At 38.6% G+C, this 13,190-nt stretch overlaps 1 protein-coding gene and 1 long non-coding RNA gene across 2 annotated transcripts in view; one reads left to right on the top strand and one right to left on the bottom strand.

The window, feature by feature from the left end:
* LOC111861704 overlaps window positions 1-13,190 on the top strand; it is a 341,697-nt gene that overhangs the window by 113,610 nt on the left and 214,897 nt on the right. The window lies entirely within an intron of this gene.
* Window positions 1-13,190, bottom strand: part of LOC111861703 (protein Tob1) — a 110,144-nt gene that overhangs the window by 75,265 nt on the left and 21,689 nt on the right. The gene's annotated exons all lie outside the window — the stretch shown is intronic.

The raw sequence follows: 13,190 nt of genomic DNA on the forward strand, positions 1-13,190 counted from the left end.
CAACGTCTCACAACCCTATGGGTCTTGAAGGCCTGGTACAGGGATAACTTTACTTTTTTACTTACTTACTGTCTGAAAGCATCCTTTTTAAATTAAAATGTTAAGTAACTATATTTATTTTGGGATAAACCATGTGCCAACTCGAAACAAATTCTAAACAATTTTATGCATAGAAACAATAATACGACTAACAATAAATGAAAAGTCGATGATGTTTTAGCTACTGAGGTAAAGGTCTGTGCATTTTAACCTTTGGTTACCATAGAAAAAATACGAGGAGGTAATATCCATGCTCCTGTGTCTCTTATTCTGATCAGGAATTATAAATGGAGGCTAGGAACTCTGAAAAGTGATGAAAATGCATATTTATCCTGCTAGGAATAAATACCCATAATACTAAATACATTATTCTGAGAATCAATAACGCCTTGAAGCTGGAGGCAGTCTCTACCACAATATTTAGCTGAGACTCCAACTGCCTAATTCATTAATGTGTAACGTGGAATTACCTTTATTTTGAAATTAACTCTCTTGTTGTGTGCATTAGCCTGATTACTGTAGCAGATGTCTACGTCTTTGATAAACGATTCTTATTTGTTTCTGTAACAGTGTTTTGTTATTTGTCATGATGAAGTCTCGGCCATGGTGAACATGTGTAACTTCTCTTCGAACCCCGTAAGTATATTCAAAATATTTCTTAACGATTTTGCATCACTTCCCTCATTAAATCAATTCGCGACACAAAAAGTGGACCTTAATCCCACATTATAACGTACAGCATATATTTGTATCGACGTGAAGTAATTCGTGACTGCATAATTCAGCAACAAATTAGCATTGTTAAGTTCGTTCTGGTTGGGAATTTACATTTTCTGGGTTGTATCCGATTGCTCGGTTCTTCATGTCATTTCATTACCTTGTTCCGTCGAGAGTTAATGTAGTGGTAAGATGGGCCCAGACATACCAAACGTGCAACGCGCAAAATGGGCGTTAGCTATCGAATTTTGTGTTCATAAAACTTATGGCAACAACACAAAGATCTTAAATTGAATTCGTAATTGGTACATCGTGCGCACATTTCCGCTCATTTCCGAAGCTATTCAGCAGATCCCGATGCCAGACTCTACAGTGGAAAGTTGCTAGGCGAATTTAATATTGGTTCCTATTAAAAAACTCAGCGGTATATAACTCTGAAATAAAAAACAGTACATCATGCACAAAATTGGTGCATATCAGAAAATATGGACCTCACTGAGACGTGAAAACATTTACTTCAAACAATTTTCGGAACAGAAACTATTTGACTAAATACAAGGAACAAATATTTTATGACTCAGTACGGTGTGTTATCTGAAGTGTAATTAGGTTCGGAATAATAGGCTTATATCTGCATTCCATCAAGGGCAATTTGGCACGAACAAGCAAAGCACGTGTATGAAAAATAAGTTCAAATTCGCAACAATACAGGATAACTTTAATTGAAAATTTAGACTACATTTCTCCTCCCATGTTGCTAATGACACTGTCAAGACAGGTTAGTAATTGCTAAATACCCTTTTTAACAACGTAAGAAATAATTAATTTGTATTTTCTAATATGGAATAAATGAAGATTATTGTCTATTCTTAATTTAAACAGCGACCTTAACTGGATGTGTCGTAAAATACGTACAAAAAGCGAAATCTTAAAATTAATTTCTGGGAAGTTCAGAAGCTTCTAATTAGCTTACCATCTGTAGCAGTTCTTTTATGAACATCCTTCTCCGATTAAAGTTTATTAATACAAATGATTAGGAATATATAATGCATTCTGTCTATATGTTGCACTGATTTCAATTGACATTTAGTTTGTTTTGTTTTTTTTTCCTTCTGCCTATTGTGTTCCAGGTGATCAAGTCTGCATTGTCATTAAATTGTCCTATATAAGCTTTCGAGTTTATTTCAGCCTTCCGTGATGTTTCGACGAGGTTACCATTAACCAATTATAACACAGATTAATCTACCCAAGAGACGAGTTTGACCTACTTTTCAGTATCATGAAAAATGGACGTAATGCAGGTTTACTTTACAAGATAGCCTAAATTTCTGGCGAATGTTGAATTTGGGTTAAATGCGTAATTTATTTTCTGTTGCGAAATTCGCAGAACACATTGATGAGACTTATCTCGGGTGGAAATGAACGTCCTACATACATCTCCCGACGTAAGCGCCGAGCCGTGTGTAATAGACGTAAAGTAGCCGTAAGTATAGACACTTACCATACATAGTTTGCTTTGAAGGCGGCGGTGAATCACCTTACGTAATAGCACTGGCGTACTAGATACGCAGGTTGGGGAGTCTGCAGGCCTGCTGTTTCAGAGAGCAGTGGGACTGCCGGCAGTGTGAAGCAGTAGGCCTAATTTTTACAAGAGTTCATCACTATCATTTAATAATATTACGTCACTGTTAAAATTTCAGGCCGGCGAGATTTGTTTATGAAGCATGCCGTCCTCTGGGATGTAGCACCGTGTAGATCTTGTGCGAATCGACGTTTCGGAGGGACGTCGGTTCGCACAAGATCTACGTACACGGTGCCACATCCCAGAAGACGGTATTCTTCATAGCCACAGCCGTGAAAACCTCAAACCTTACAGAGATTTGTTTACTTTCAAATTCATTGAGGAGATTGGCGGCATTGATAAATACAACATCAATATAAGGCATATATCGCACGTGTATGAAACGAACAAATTGTCACCAAAATATTGTTTAATTTGTAATATGTACATTGGTACAGAAAAGCTGTAATTCCTGTGATTGTTAATATTCTGCTGAAAGGAAACATTTTCTTCCAACGTTACTAGTTCTATTCAAGCTGAAGTTCTTACCCGTAAGATATTAGAACAATGTCGAAAACTTGTTCCTTTTTATCTAGCTGGTTTATCCTTTGCTCATAATAATGAACGATTAGCTTTACTATAGACAAAACTGGGTCTTAGTTGCTATAATCGCTTTAATTATCAGTCGTACTACTGTTCGCTTTCATTTGAAAATACGAGTATACTCGTATTGGGAATGCGTGTAACAAGGTTAATTTCTGTGTTACATAAAGAAATTATGAACATTAATAAAATTTCTCTGTCTAGATTGCAGTTGGAAAGGAGACTGTATTTTTATTGAAACTAACGAACGTAATCCCACCATTCTGTGAACTACCAAATAATTGATTTTAATCTGAATAAGTAAATATGAATTACTGAAGTAAAATTATTGCACTGGTGACGCCATTTGTATCAACTGCGGACTGTAGACCGGAATGCTTATCTTAATGTATTACTGATAAGTATTTGCCGGTCACGGTAGCCGAGCGGTCTAAGGCGTGCACTGTCTTCGCTCGCTCGGAAGCCGGGATCGAGGGTTCGAATCCCACTCAGGGCATGGATGTTTGTGTGCGTTTTTCTGTGTTCGTCTACAGGTAGAGGCCTTGCGACGAGCTGATCACTCTCCCAAGGAGTCCTACCGAATGTGTAAGATCTAGTAAACCGAAGTGAAACGGAGAGTTTCATGAAGGTAGGACTAGCCCCAAATTGGGGCTGTAGCGCCACAGGAAAGGAAAAGATAAGTATTTACCTTGTTACGATGCAGTAACGTACTGCTATCTTCGTGGCGTACATTCCTTCTAGACGAACTAATGGTAGCCGATCTAGTCAAGAAATTCCCTGCCTTTTATGACATCAGAAGGTTCATTATATATTCACAAGTCCTCCCACCCCGGCTCTCGTCCTGAGCCTCGCACACTGTTTCTTTAAAATCCGTCTTAACATCGTCTTAGTTACAATTTCGTGCCCCCAAACTCTGCAGACTTTTGGGGGAGATTTTGTGCGTGCTCATACTTCGTCTCGAGGTTTGGTATGTATTTAATCTCTTGCAAACAGTGCGGGACACTTGTCCAAGAAGGTATGCCTGCATTATTCTATGAAATCGGGTCGTGTCGTCATAATGTAGGCTTACTGAATGAATTTGGAGGTTACATAATACGAAAGATATGGGCCCTTCACATACCCACGTGTTCTTAACACTCTAATCGAATTTTATCAACTTCAGTGTATGAAACTGTGCTGAGGGCAAAAAGTAATTGCACTTCAGAAGAGTTTGCAGGATTTAAGGTTCTCACAGCGGTGGTTATGAAGATTTATATTTTCTGGGATTTAAAGCCGTGTAGTCTGTTAACGGATTATATGGCGTTATATATAAAAGACAGAATCCTTCAGAAGTACTTCCTTACGATGTAGTCCGTATTTAGCAATTTAAATTGCTAAATGTCAAAATTTAAAATTAATAATATTAGGCCATTTATTCACAAAACGCGAATTGAACATTATATTGAATTCCTGGAAAGGGCTCTAAACTGATCCGGGGACTTACATTAAGCTATTTCTCAGGTTAACTACATTATTATTATGATTATTATTATTGTTACTATTTGAATTAAATTATTATTACTCAGAATTTAACAAACATTCTTTATACGTGTATACATATAGATAAAAGATAAAAAAGGGAAAAGATCACGCAGTTATACTTTGTGCAGACGAGGTAATAATACAAATACTTGCCTCCAGCATTCATTGTTCTTCCTCTATAGGCGCACGGTATCCTTCTTTTAATAATTTTATTACTCTTCCTATAGGCCCAAAATGTTTATTTAAGTAAAGCTCAGTGCTACTTCTTGCGGTCGGATGATATTTCGTACAGCGCTTTGGATGCTTGCTGTTTCTAACATATTGGTTTATTCGTTTATTGTCGTTAATATTTTATAAAAACAAACCTGGAAATTATGAATGAAATTGGAAGTGATGCTGCGCAAGTCTGCGGAGATACAAATTCTTCCTGTAGGGGTAAGTAATTACTTTGGTTGATTTTCTTTTTGGTCTTACATTTAGATCTACGGGCCATTTTACTTTCGTAAAAAGAATAATTACTGCAGCTGAAATATATTGTGCCCAATGATAAAGTATACATAAAGTTCATGTCTATGAGCAGACTAATACTACTGCTACTCCTACTAATTATTATGTTCATCTGAATTTAAATTTAACTCCTAATATGTACATGGATGAATGTATGTGTCTGGGTAGCCTATGTATGTGTACACGAACACATGTGTGCATATATGTTTTATGCGTTTGGTGTATATATGTATGTATGTGTGTTTATGTATGTATTCTGTCACTAACAATCTACATTGTTAAGCCTTGTCATTACTTCCAAGAACTACATACAAATTGCAAACGGTGTAAATATGGCGAGGTGTGAGGGTGTTCTGTTGTCTCTCTTTTGCATGTGCGAGAGAAACAGAGTAGTTAAGACATGGCTCCCTTGCCTTTCTAAATATACATGCAGGCTATAGGCGCAGTTAGTGAATTCTGTTAAGTTGGTGGGAGCGGCTAAGAAGATGACCCCTTTCGGCGCCTCCTCTTCATACCACGAAGCCAAAACCATCAGTAAAAATATACTGAGAATTTGGGAACATGCCGTAATATCGTTTTAAAACACCGAAAGTACTTCGCACGCCCCTGTCAGCCGGATTATTTGGTTCTGGGATTTAAGGACATGCTGCAGTTGTTACGAAACTTCAGCAACCATTCGATACGTCTCTGTTGGCAGGATCATTTCGCTGAAGTGTGTGAGCGGTCACGAATCTCGTCAAATACACTGTAAAGTCAACAGTACGTTAATTTTTGCAGAACTACTAGCCACAGTTTACTGTACAATTAATATGGCTACTTCAGCAACTGTGACCCAATATTTATGGCACCTAAATTTCGACTTACTGTCCCCCACACACACACTTCTTTATTATTCAAATATCTGTACCCTGCACCCATTGTATGAGAGGCTGGGTGAGGTTCAGAGCCGTCCTGGGCGGGTGCTGGAAATAAATCCATAACCTAAGCCGATTCTTTTAGTGCGTAGCCTGTAACATTTCTGACACATGCACGATGTATGTAGTTCATTAAAGTGCTGCACATTCTTAACCTCCGCACTACACGGCATTCAGTGGTAACATTCACTCTCCTTCGCTTGGTGCTTCGGCATGCAGATAAATTTGTCAGCAAGGCAAAAATGACCCGCAATACATTCATCATTAAAGTAGGTGGCTATCAGTTGCCTCATTTAATGAACATCCGCCTGTCGATTATCGAGTTGTTTCAATTGTACAGAGAGACGGAACGAAAGAAAGAGAATAGGCTCTCCGCCGTGCTGCGAACGCTCCTAAAAATAGCGGTCGTTGTTTCTTGCAAAGCGAGAAACCTTTCCCGTTTCACAAAGATCAGACGTAAGTCCAGTGCCCTAGTTAATGGGAATATAAAGTTCTGTATCCACAGTCTTGGAATACTACAAGTAAAACCCCTAGTTTGTCGAGTTCCTCTTTCAAGACAGTACATGGGTGAAATCTGTAGGAAAGCTTCTTGGAAGGGAATAGAGACCAGAATGCCACAGTATGGCATTCACAGGACATTTTATTCTTGGTAACTGCAGTGTTATGTCCTCTGTAACACTGGTAGCTCAGTTACTTCGGAATCTACAGAGATCTTATTTGTTCCTAGTCAAGAGCTTTCAGTTTATTTCTTCCTGACCCAGTAAACTGACTATATATGGGATGGACGGCTAACGTTCAAATCCAAGTTTATGAAACTGCGCAAGTTTATCTTTACTGTCACCTTCATAACGTCTACAGGATCCATCAAGCTTTATCTAATCGATGAAAAAGCTAATCACCATTTGTCTTTGACTACTGCCACGATGTTACAGTATACCTACAGTAATATTTTTTTCTAGTACCAACGCAAATAAATGAACTTCTCAGGCACAGGATTTCGACGATACTTCCGCCAAGTTGATCCCGCCCAAATTCGGGCTGCCAGTGGACCCCACAAAACTGTGACCAAAGCACATTGCAAATATGGCCTAGATTTCAACATTTTCTTGAATGTCTTCCGTTGTTCTGCACTATCTTCCATACCTCCGTCTAAAATTTACTTCCACCAATTTGAGTTTTTGCGGAAATAGATAAATCGTCCCTTGCGCTGTTTTCCTTGGGTTCTTTAATTGCATGACCGATTGATCAGTAAACATTTGCTTTATCTTTCTCGTGAATAAAAGTGACACAGGTGAAGACTACCAGTGACTTCTGCTCATAAACCACTACTAATAATTCTGTCTCCAACACTTCCCACAAAGCGTCCATGGGTGTCGTTCTGTATGAATACCCCATGTTTATTGTTATTTTATAGTATTTACGTAGAAGGGTACCTTTCCTAATATATGTTTTTGCGACTGGGGACTTTGTTAGCCTAGTTCAACGCGGAACTTGGGAGTGTTTTCTTTTGGTAAGGACATTCAAAATATTCTACTGGCTATGTCTAAAACATATGGGGTCTTAACTGTTTCTTCTGTGCACAGGCACATGATGCCTGGTAACGGAGTTATCTTAATGTGAACGTTAAATACCCAGTTCTTTCTTAAGTTAGTGGGTCTTCCTTCATTTGGCTATTCTGTGCCCAGCCCAACTGACAAAAGAGTTGGAAAGATGATCATGAGAGCTGAGTAGATAGGTATTTGAAAGTATGAGGACTTCGACTGTTTCCAGATAGTAGGTTTCTCTGAACCCAGTTTGTTGTCAACAAAAGAAACAAACAAACATCTCAATTTATCCGGCAACTGACCGAGATTCGATTCTAGCACCTTGGGAATGAAAGCCTGCAAATTGACCGCGACGGCGATTTGTTCCGTGATTCAGAAGACGCGTGGATCTGGTTCCGTTACTTCGTTCTGTAATTTGCTGGTTTTGGTGAGATGTGTACTTCGGCTTTTTTCTTTGTCCTGTCGCACAAAATACATGTATTGAAGTCTAGGTGCGTGATTCACCTGGCTGAGTCGGTATATTTATCATCTTAACGTTAACGCAAGCCAATTAGTCCCTTTGAGGACAGCATTCAAGTTACTATGTCTTATTTTAATTTACTTTCAATGTGCTCATCAGGGGTCTGAATCCACATTTTCTGTCGTCCTCTACACGTTTCTATTCTGTAGGCAAGAAAGATGCAGAAATACTAATTATTTTCAACTTGAACTGCTCTCTTCGCCTTCAGAGACATCTGTCATTAGCCTTTAACTAACCTTGTTCTCTTTCTGGACAAGCGTACATACGTGTATGTACATGTATATATATACATATATTCATTGGCTCCTCAGCTTCCTTGTGCCCTGGCCTCTGATTTTTTTCAGTTTCATGATCATTTTACTGAGGTGGGACTCCTTGGGCGAGTGGTCAGCTCGTTGCAAGGTCTCTACCTAAGCACAGGACAACACAAACACACATATCAAACACCCATGCCTTGTGTGAGATTCGAACCCACGATCCCGGCTTCCGAGCGAGCGAAGACAGTAAATGAATTAGAATGACCCACTTCCGTGACGAGGACACAGTTTTTTATGTGAAATAATTTTGCTTCTTGATTTGTGTGGACGTGTCTTACTTCAAGCCAGAGGTACCTGAACAGAGTGCTTAGAAAAGCATTAAGACCTATACATAAAACAGATCTAGGTGTGAAATTCAGAATTATATACAGCGAGGACTATCATGACGCATACAAGCCTCGTGGTAATGTTCAGATATAGGAATCAAGAATGCTACGATAGTATGAGGATATGATTAGGATGGGGGAAGAAAAGCGTACAAAATTATGATGCGGAAACAGCTTGGAAAACATCCACTTGGAAGACTGAGCAGAAGATGAGATAAATCTTAGGAAAATATCTTGCAAAGATTATAGGTGGATGGATCTGGCTCAGAAAGATGTCTAGTGACGGACAATGGTGTTAGTGGTGTCGAAACTTCAAGCTGAGGAGTTATGCAGTGCAAGCACCCACACACACACACACACACACACACACACACACACACACACACACACACATACACACAAGTACTGTACACCGGTTTAGACTCTGTTGACTATTTATGCTGTTTGGGTTTGGGTTTCTGTCAATGCATCGACTGTAACATAAACACTTCTAAGAAATAAATGGAAATTTTGGAAACAAACACTTCTAAATAATATATTAAATATAAATAACAAATGGATATTTTGGACAGGGTCCATCCTTCACAGTAAACAATGTAGGCAAATAACCCACCTTTTGACATTACATGACGAAAGAAATGGCAGATAGCCTCATAGAATTTGGCCTCCGTTGTTAGGGGCAAGCGTTCCAAGGTTTTGGAAGGTGTGCAAAATAACTACAGACATCACGTGTTTCAGCAATTTTCCTGTCTTCGAGATGCCAGCTTTGAATGACTAAATGAGCTATAATGAGACCAATCAACAGCGTGTCCAGGCACTGACGGACCCATATCTCAGTTTGTTTGATGATAACATCTCACAGAATTTGTATCAATTTCGGTTCTTTCAAAACTGAAGTGAATACACATACATAATATTAAATCACGGGTACATGCAAAAATGAGAACATAAAAAATATAGCCAATTTTAACGAAATATTGAATAACATTTTTGTAAATCCATTGTATGGACTACGAATGGATATTGTCTTTCTTCCATTCTAAGCAGAGAGAGAACTATAAAATCCAACACATATATGTTGAGTAAGAATTTGCTTATGAAACAAGACCAGCAATACACAGCATTCAAGTCTATACTGGACCTTGAAAACTCTATGCAGTATATACTATACACGTGACGTTTTGGAAGCTGGCTCTACTTTAGTATTCAGGCGTACATTTTCATTATTCTGGCAAGAATCATTTTTGGCTTGTTCGCAATGTAAGTATCACGAATTAGCTTCGATATATCTGTTCGTCTGTTCGTCATATATAACTTGAGAACGGCTGCACGAATTAGCTTCGACATGTCTCTTTGTCTGTTCGTCATATTATAACTTGGGAACGGCTGCACGAATTAGCTTCGACATGTCTGTTCGTCTGTTCGTCATATATAACTTGAGAACGGCTGCACGAATTAGCTTCGACATGTCTCTTTGTCTGTTCGTCATATTATAACTTGGGAATGGCTGCACGAATTAGCTTCGACATGTCTCTTTGTCTGTTCGTCATATTATAACTTGGGAATGGCTGCACGAATTAGCTTCGACATGTCTCTTTGTCTGTTCGTCATATTATAACTTGGGAACGGCTGCACGAATTTTAATATTTGATATTAGGAAGTTTTATTACAATTTGGCCATACACTAGAATTTTGGTTAAAATTGAAAGACAGTAGGCCTAATTGATATTTTACATGTAGATTTAGGTGTGTTTCTTTGCATGTCTCAAGCGTAATCCACTAAATAATTATTAAACCGAAAAGTGTTTCCACCCAGAGGTGTACAGAAAAACAAAGTACAGATATTATGCTCGCAGAGAGAAATAAAACATGAGTTTTTTAAACCTGATTTGATATTTCCCTAAGTCTTATGGTTGTCAACATAATTTGAAAAAAGAGAGACAAGGCGACAGAATTCTTATGTCACTTGTACATCTCCTAACTTCTTTTGATATGCCACTGATAAGAGCTTAGCCTGATCTGAGTTAGTCTCCTGCAGATAAACTTTCATTTTGTACTTGAGCATTTACAATTACAATCATGAGTGTGTTTGTATCTATAGCCTCTAAGTTAATTATCTGGAATGAAATCACTTCTTAATATAATTTTTTTTGCCACGTGTTCGAAATACAAATTTGTGTGTTTTTTCTGTGCATATGATCTTCTCGGATTAGCAGCTGAGAGGTGGTAACCCGTTATGTTGAAACATAGTTCTTCAACATGTCTGCAAGAAGAGTCCAACTGTTCCGACCAACATGATCAGATGTTATTATTTGTCATTTAATATGGGAAGATCATATTATTATTATTATTATNGTATTGTTTTCATCTAGTATTTAATTTTTAGTCTAGCTCTAGCCCTAGTTCTAGTCTTAGTCCGGCTTCAATCTTGTATATATTCAGTGGTCACTTGTTACAGGCCTCTCGTTCTTGGCAAACACTTCGATAATAATTTAATTTAATATTATTGTTTTGTATTTTGTTTGAATGTGTTCTGTTTCTTTTTCTTTACTTGTGTTCAGTTTTTACAGTTACATTTGCACATTTAATATGTTTGGTATCGAGTCTTTAACATCAATCTTTTGTTCAATATGGTTAACCGGAAATATCCATATTTGTTATTATTGAAAACGCTCTTCTATTGACAAACACCAGAATTTCCCGACATGTAGCATGCACTAGAATGTGTGTGTTTATTTTGTTTCATACACGTATACACGTATTATTTTTCTCTTTATTTGTTTGTGCTGCTTCTGCAATTGGCTGCGGCGGCCGTTGAGATAGAAATTCAAAAATAAAGAATTAAACCGAATTCAACGATTGCCGATTGTTTAATAGATTTTGTTTTAATCCATTCAGATATAATTAACACTTTTTTCTTTTCANGGGAGGAGAATTTTCCACGGGTTATTGTTTCCTAGTGAAGCTGACAGTTTATAAACGAAAGAGCGCTTCATGAATAACAATCTTCCTTTAATATGTGTTAATTTCCTATTCCGGCATATCTTTCTTCTACCTGTCCATTACATATTTACATCTAATGATTTTGGACGCTCTTATTACTATGTTGACCCTTCCTCTCCGATCATAGGCATATATTGCTGTAATAGCTTCCTCTGAAATGTACTTCACATGCGCCATGTTCTTAAGAGATCTCGCTTAGTCTCTAGAATGGGCTGCATATAGGCCTGCAAGCGATGTGTTTCTCTTTGCACTTGTTAATTGTCGTATACGTGAATATGGGGGTCACGCGGTAGCGTAGTGGTTAAGACACTATACTACAAGTCGGAAGGTCGCGGGTTCAAATGCCGATGAGGTCATTGGATTTTTTTCAATTGACCTAATCCTATGGCCCTGGGGTTCACTTAGCCTCTAACAGAAATGAGTACCAGGAATTAAATAAATAATTTTCCTGGGGAGTAAAGCGCGGCCGGCGCGTAGGGCTGACAACCTTACCGCCATCTTTGAGCCGATTGTACAGATAATGTGGGACCTTTAACGTCTCACAACCCTATGGGCCTTCATGGCCTGTTACAGGGATAGCTTTATTTATTTTTTTTTAACCTGTAAGATGGCTCCAAACTGCTCGGCTAGAACATATGTTCTTACCCGAACGTGGTATGCGTACTTTGAACACTTCATTCATTAAAATGCACAATTTTCTCTCGATAGTTTAATGCAAAGACGAGCGTAATGCTGCCAGCCTTCCATAGGAGGTATGGGGGAAAATTCAGTCCCGCGCAAAGTAATGTGCAGAGAGTATATATAATACCGCCATTTCAAGTTTCCACTTTCACTTTCTCTTTCTCAGTATTGCGAAAACACTGTACTCGCAAAGGACTCAACAAAAGTGTAAGTTCTCTGTTGGGTACAGATAGATTCAGTGTTTTCATTTAGTGTGCCTAAGACTGACCAGGATAAAGTCGAGTACGGCCCACTCGCTGGCCGCGTCATAGCTCAAGCGGTTAGTCGCTGGCTTCCCACCGTGGCGGCCCGGTTCGATCCCGGGTCTGGTAAAGTGGGAATTGTGGTGGATAAAGTGGCGCTGGGGCGGGTTTTTTTTTCCGAGTACTTCGGTTTCCCCTGCCAATCTTCATTCCACCAAATTCTCCATCATCATAATCACCCGGGGCAGGCTATAATATTCCAATGTCTGCCTTTACTTACAGATTCCGCGTTCACGTACATCCACATTTTGTGGAGTTTAATTACGAGTTCCGTAAGAAGGCGCCGTATTCAGATCTAGAATGTGACTCGCGAGGCTGCCAGTGATTTCTTAATCGAAATCGTCCTATTCATTTTGTCTAAAGGAATTCATTGTTCTTGTTTCAAAGTGTTGCAATCTTATTTTCAGCTTCGCTTATATGCAAATATGCTAATTTTCTCTACCAGACTGTAATGAGTTATGACGTACTACCAGTGCGGTACTGTTGGAAACGAAACATTAACCTTGATAAAATTATTGCGAAAGTACCCTTGACTTCACTCACAGCTTGTGCGCGACATCTGTATTTGGCATCTTTCCGGTAGGTCGACAAGGAAGTGCATGGAAATTACCACGATATTATACTCCATGCCTGAC

This window comes from Cryptotermes secundus, unplaced genomic scaffold, assembly GCF_002891405.2.
Source record: "Cryptotermes secundus unplaced genomic scaffold, Csec_1.0 scaffold235, whole genome shotgun sequence".
NCBI classification, from domain to species: Eukaryota; Metazoa; Arthropoda; class Insecta; order Blattodea; family Kalotermitidae; genus Cryptotermes; species Cryptotermes secundus.